This window comes from Argopecten irradians, chromosome 1 (genome assembly GCF_041381155.1).
Source record: "Argopecten irradians isolate NY chromosome 1, Ai_NY, whole genome shotgun sequence".
Lineage (NCBI taxonomy): Eukaryota > Metazoa > Mollusca > Bivalvia > Pectinida > Pectinidae > Argopecten > Argopecten irradians.
In genome coordinates, this window is record NC_091134.1 from 37,883,715 (window position 1) to 37,890,734 (window position 7,020).

Sequence of the window (7,020 nt, forward strand, 5' to 3'; positions counted from 1 at the left end):
CGAGTATAAGACACGAAGGTATTTAATATAAAGTAAAGTAATTCATGGACATCGAGTATAAGACCCGAAGGTATTTAATATAAAGTAAAGTAATTCATGGACATCGAGTACAAGACACGAAGGTATTTAATATAAAGTAAAGTAATTCATGGACATCGAGTATAAGACCCGAAGGTATTTAATATAAAGTAAAGTAATTCATGGACATCGAGTACAAGACACGAAGCTATCAAGTATAAAGTACAGTAATTCATGGACATCGAGCACAAGACACGAAGATATCAAGTATAAAGTACAGTAATTCATGGATATCGAGTACAAGACACGAAGATATCAAGTATAAAGTACAGTAATTCATGGACATCGAGTACAAGACAAGAAGATATCAAGTATAAAGTACAGTAATTCATGCATATCGAGTACAAGACCCGAAGGTATGGAGTATAAAGTAAAGTAATTCATGGACATCGAGTATAAGACCCGAAGTTATCGAGTATAAAGTAAATTAATTCATGGACATCGAGTACAAGACACGAAGATATCAAGTACAGTAATTCATGGACATCGAGCACAAGACACGAAGATATCGAGTATAAAGTACAGTAATTCATGGACATCGAGTACAAGACACGAATATAAAGTATAAAGTAAAGTAATTCATGGACATCGAGTACAAGACATGAAGATATCGAGTATAAAGTAAAGTAATTCATGGACATCGAGTACAAGACACGAAGATATCGATTTTAGTATAAAGTACAGTAATTCATGGACATCGAGCACAAGACACGGAGATAGTATAAAGTAAAGTTATTCATGGACATCGAGTACTAGACATGAAGATATCGAGTATAAAGTAAAGTTATTCATGGACATCGAGTACTAGACATGAAGATATCGAGTATAAAGTGAAGTAATTCATGGACCATCGAATACAAGACACTAAGATAACGAGTTTAAAGTAGAGTAATTCATGGACATCGAGTACTAGACATGAAGATATCGAGTATAAAAGTGAAGTAATTCATGGACATCGAATACAAGACACTAAGATAACGAGTATAAAGTACAGTAATTCATGGACATCGAGCACAAGACACGGAGATAGTATAAAGTAAAGTTATTCATGGACATCGAGTACTAGACATGAAGATATCGAGTATAAAGTAAAGTTATTCATGGACATCGAGTACTAGACATGAAGATATCGAGTATAAAGTAAATTAATTTATGGACATCAAATACAAGACACGAAGATATCAAGTATAAAGTACAATAATTCATGGACATCGAGTACAAGACACGAAGATATAAAGTACAGTAATTCATGGACATCGAGCACAAGACACGAAGATATAAAGTATAAAGTAAAGTAATTCATGGACATCGAGTACAAGACACGAAGATATCGATTTTTATATTGACATATATTGTCAGATGTGTTTAATACCTATTGTATAAAGTAGAGTAATTCATGGACGGACACCAGTACAAGACATAAAGATATCGATTTATATATTGACATATATTGTCAGATGTGTTTAATACCTATTGTATAAAGTAGAGTAATTCATGGACGGACACCAGTACAAGACATAAAGATATCGATTATATATTGACATATATTGTCAGATGTGTTTAATACCTATTGTATAAAGTAGAGTAATTCGTGGACACCAGTACAAGACACGAAGATATCGATTATATATTGACATATATTGTCAGATGTGTTTAATACCTATTGTATAAAGTAGAGTAATTCGTGGACACCAGTACAAGACATAAAGATATCGATTATATATTGACATATATTGTCAGATGTGTTTAATACCTATTATACCTATTGTACCTATTGTATAAAGTAGAGTAATTTCGTGGACACCATGTACAAGACATAAAGATATCGATTATATATTGACATATATTGTCAGATGTGTTTAATACCTATTGTATAAAGTAGAGTAATTCGTGGACACCAGTACAAGACATAAAGATATCGATTATATATTGACATATATTGTCAGATGTGTTTAATACCTATTGTATAAAGTAGAGTAATTCGTGGACACCAGTACAAGACATAAAAGATATCGAATATAACGTACAGTTATTTATTGACATCCAGTACAAGACACGAAGATTTCGAGTATAAAGTACACGTTTGAAACGGAGAAATCACATGTATTATGTATACGAGTGAAATATGGAGATATTGGGTATGAAATACGTGAAAACAATAGAGATATCAAGTATGAAATACATGGAAGAAATATGGAGATATCAAGTATAAAGTGTGTGGAAGAAATATAGAGATATCGAGTATTAAAAAGGGCAACAGTTCCACTATACAAGACGACACAACACGAATATACCACAGTCTCCCAAAACACGCAAATACACGCAACACAGATATATCAGGCCGTCCTTACATATAAGTGGGTACATACGAGTATGAAATGCGTGAAAAAATATGGAGATACATGAAATATGTATAAGGGGTACACGACTGAAATATGGAGACATCAGTATAAGGTATACGACTGAAATATGGAGACATCAGTATAAGGGGTACACGACTGAAATATGGAGACATCAGTATAAGGGTACACGACTGAAATATGGAGACATCAGTATAAGGGGTACACGACTGAAATATGGAGACATCAGTATAAGGGGTACACGACATCAGTATAAGGGGTACACGACTGAAATATGGAGACATCAGTTATAAGGGTACACGACTGAAATATGGAGACATCAGTATAAGGGGTACACGACTGAAATATGGAGACATCAGTATAAGGGGTACACGACTGAAATATGGAGACATCAGTATAAGGGTACACGACTGAAATATGGAGACATCAGTATAAGGGGTACACGACTGAAATATGGAGACATCAGTATAAGGTACACGACTGAAATATGGAGACATCAGTATAAGGGGTACACGACTGAAATATGGAGACATCAGTATAAGGGGTACACGACTGAAATATGGAGACATCAGTATAAGGGTACACGACTGAAATATGACATAGTATAAGACGATAAATCAGTATAAGGGTACACGACTGAAATATGGAGACATCAGTATAAGGTACACGACTGAAATATGGAGACACTAGTATTGGGTACACGGCTGAAATATTGAGACATCAGTATAAGGCATACGACTGAAATATGGAGACACTAGTATTGGGTACACGACAGAAATATGGAGACATCGGTATAAGGTACACGACTGAATTATGGAGACACTAGTATTGGGTTCAGGACTGAAATATGGAGACATCAGTATAAGGGTACACGACTGAAATAAGGAGACATCAGTATAAACAATGAAGTACACGACTGAAATATGGAGACATCAGTATAAGGGGTACACGACTGAAATATGGAGACATCAGTACAAGGGGTACACCACTGAAATATGGAGACATCAGTATAAGGGGTACACGATGAATATGGAGAAATATGGAGGACACGAGAAAGAGACACAGTATAAGGTACACGACTGAAATATGGAGACATCAGTATAAGGGTACACGACTGAAATATGGAGACATCAGTATAAGGGGTACACGACTGAAATATGGAGACATCAGTATAAACAATGAAGTACACGACTGAAATATGGAGACATCAGTATAAGGGGTACACGACTGAAATATGGAGACATCAGTATAAGGGGTACACGACTGAAATATGGAGACATCAGTATAAGGGGTACACGACTGAAATATGGAGACATCAGTATAAGGTACACGACTGAAATATGGAGACATCAGTATAAGGGGTACACGACTGAAATATGGAGACATCAGTATAAGGTATACGACTGAAATATGGAGACATCAGTATAAATGGTACACGACTGAAATATGGAGACATCAGTATAAGGGGTACACGACTGAAATATGGAGACATCAGTATAAGGGGTACACGACTGAAATATGGAGACATCAGTATAAGGGTAACATGAAATATGGAGACATAGTAAAGGGTACACACTGAAATATGGAGACATCAGTTAGGGTACACGATGAAATATGGAGACAACAGTCAGGTACAAGGGGAAATATGGAGACATCAGTATAAGGGTAACACGACGAAATATGGAGACATACAGTAAATAAGAGTTAGGGTACACGATAGAAATATGGAGACACCAGTATAAGGTATACGACTGAAATATGGAGACATCAGTATAAGGGGTACACGACTGAAATATGGAGACATCAGTATAAGGGGTACACGACTGAAATATGGAGACATCAGTATAAGGGGTACACGACTGAAATATGGAGACACTAGTATTGGGTACACGGCTGAAATATGGAGACATCAGTATAAGGTACACGACTGAAATATGGAGACACTAGTATAAGGTATGACGATAAATATGGAGACATAGTATAAGGTATACGACTGAAATATGGAGACACTAGTATTGGGTACACGACAGAAATATGGAGACATCAGTATAAGGTACACGACTGAAATATGGAGACACTAGTATAAGGGTACACCGACTGAAATATGGAGACACTAGTATTGGGTACACGACTGAAATATGGCGACATCAGTATAATAAATGACATCAGTATAAGGTACACGACTGAAATATGGAGACATCAGTATAAGGATACACGACTGAAATATGGAGACACTAGTATTGGGTACACGACTGAAATATGGAGACATAGTATAAGGTAACACGACTGAAATATGGAGACATCAGTATAAGGTACACGACTGAAATATGGAGACATCAGTATAAGGTATACGACTGAAATATGGAGACACTAGTATTGGGTACACGACTGAAATATGGAGGACATTAGTATAAGGTACACGATTGAAATATGGAGACACTAGTATTGGGTACACGACTGAAATATGGAGACATCAGTATAAGGTACACGACTGAAATATGGAGACACTAGTATTGGGTACACGACTGAAATATGGAGACATCAGTATAAGGGTACACGACTGAAATATGGAGACATCAGTATAAGGGGTACACGACTGAAATATGGAGACATCAGTATAAGGTACACGACTGAAATATGGAGACATCAGTATATAAGGGTACACGACTGAAATATGGAGACATTAGTATAAGGTACACGACTGAAATATGGAGACATCAGTATAAGGGTACACGACTAGAAATATGGAGACATCAGTATAAGGTACACGACGGAAATATGAATACATCAGTATAGTATAAGGTACACGACTGAAATATGGAGACATCAGTATAAGGTACACGACTGAAATATGGAGACATCAGTATAAGGTACACGACTGAAATATGGAGACATCAGTATAAGGTACACGACTGAAATATGGAGACATCAGTATAAGGTACACGACTGAAATATGGAGACATCAGTATAAGGGGTACACGACAGAAATATGGAGACATCAGTATAAGGTACACGACTGAAATATGAATACATCAGTATAAGGGGTACACGACTGAAATATGGAGACATCAGTATAAGGGTACACGACTGAAATATGGAGACATCAGTATAAGGTACACAATGAAGTACTAGTATTGGGTACACGACTGAAATATGGAGACATCAGTATAAGGGTACACGACTGAAATATGGAGACATCAGTATAAGGGGTACACGACTGAAATATGGAGACATCAGTATAAGGGGTACACGACTGAAATATGGAGACATCAGTATAAGGGGTACACGACTGAAATATGGAGACATCAGTATAAGGGGTACACGACAGAAATATGGAGACATCAGTATAAACAATGAAGTACACGACTGAAATATGGAGACATCAGTATAAGGTACACGACTGAAATATGAAGACATCAGTATAAGGGGTACACGACAGAAATATGGAGACATCAGTATAAGGGGTACACGACTGAAATATGGAGACATCAGTATAAGGGTACACGACTGAAATATGGAGACATCAGTATAAGGGGTACACGACTGAAATATGGAGACATCAGTATAAGGTATACGACTGAAATATGGAGACATCAGTATAAGGTACACGACTGAAATATGGAGACATCAGTAGTATAAGGGGTACACGACTGAAATATGGAGACATCAGTATAAGGTACACGACTGAAATATGGAGACATCAGTATAAGGGGTACACGACAGAAATATGGAGACATCAGTATAAGGTACACGACTGAAATATGGAGACATCAGTATAAGGGTACACGACTGAAATATGGAGACATCAGTATAAGGGGTACACGACTGAAATATGGAGACATCAGTATTGGGTACACGACTGAAATATGGAGACATCAGTATAAGGGGTACACGACTGAAATATGGAGACATCAGTATAAGGTACACGACTGAAATATGGAGACATCATATACACGACAGAAAGGTACACGACTGAAATATGGAGACATCAGTATATTGGGTACACGACTGAAATATGGAGACATCAGTATAAGGTATACGACTGAAATATGAATACATCAGTATAAGGGGTACACGACTGAAATATGGAGACATCAGTATAAGGGGTACACGACTGAAATATGGAGACATCAGTATAAGGGGTACACGACTGAAATATGGAGACATCAGTATAAGGGGTACACGACTGAAATATGGAGACATCAGTATAAGGGGTACACGACTGAAATATGGAGACATCAGTATAAGGGGTACACGACTGAAATATGGAGACATCAGTACAAGGGGTACACCACTGAAATATGGAGACATTAGTATAAGGGTACACGATAGAAATATGGAGACATCAGTTTAAGGGTACACGATAGAAATATGGAGACATCAGTATAAGGGGTACACGACTGAAATATGGAGACACCAGTATAAGGTATACGACTGAAATATGGAGACATCAGTATAAGGGGTACACGACTGAAATATGGAGACATCAGTATAAGGGGTACACGACTGAAATATGGAGACATCAGTATAAGGTATACGACTGAAATATGGAGACATCAGTATAAGGGGTACACGACTGAAA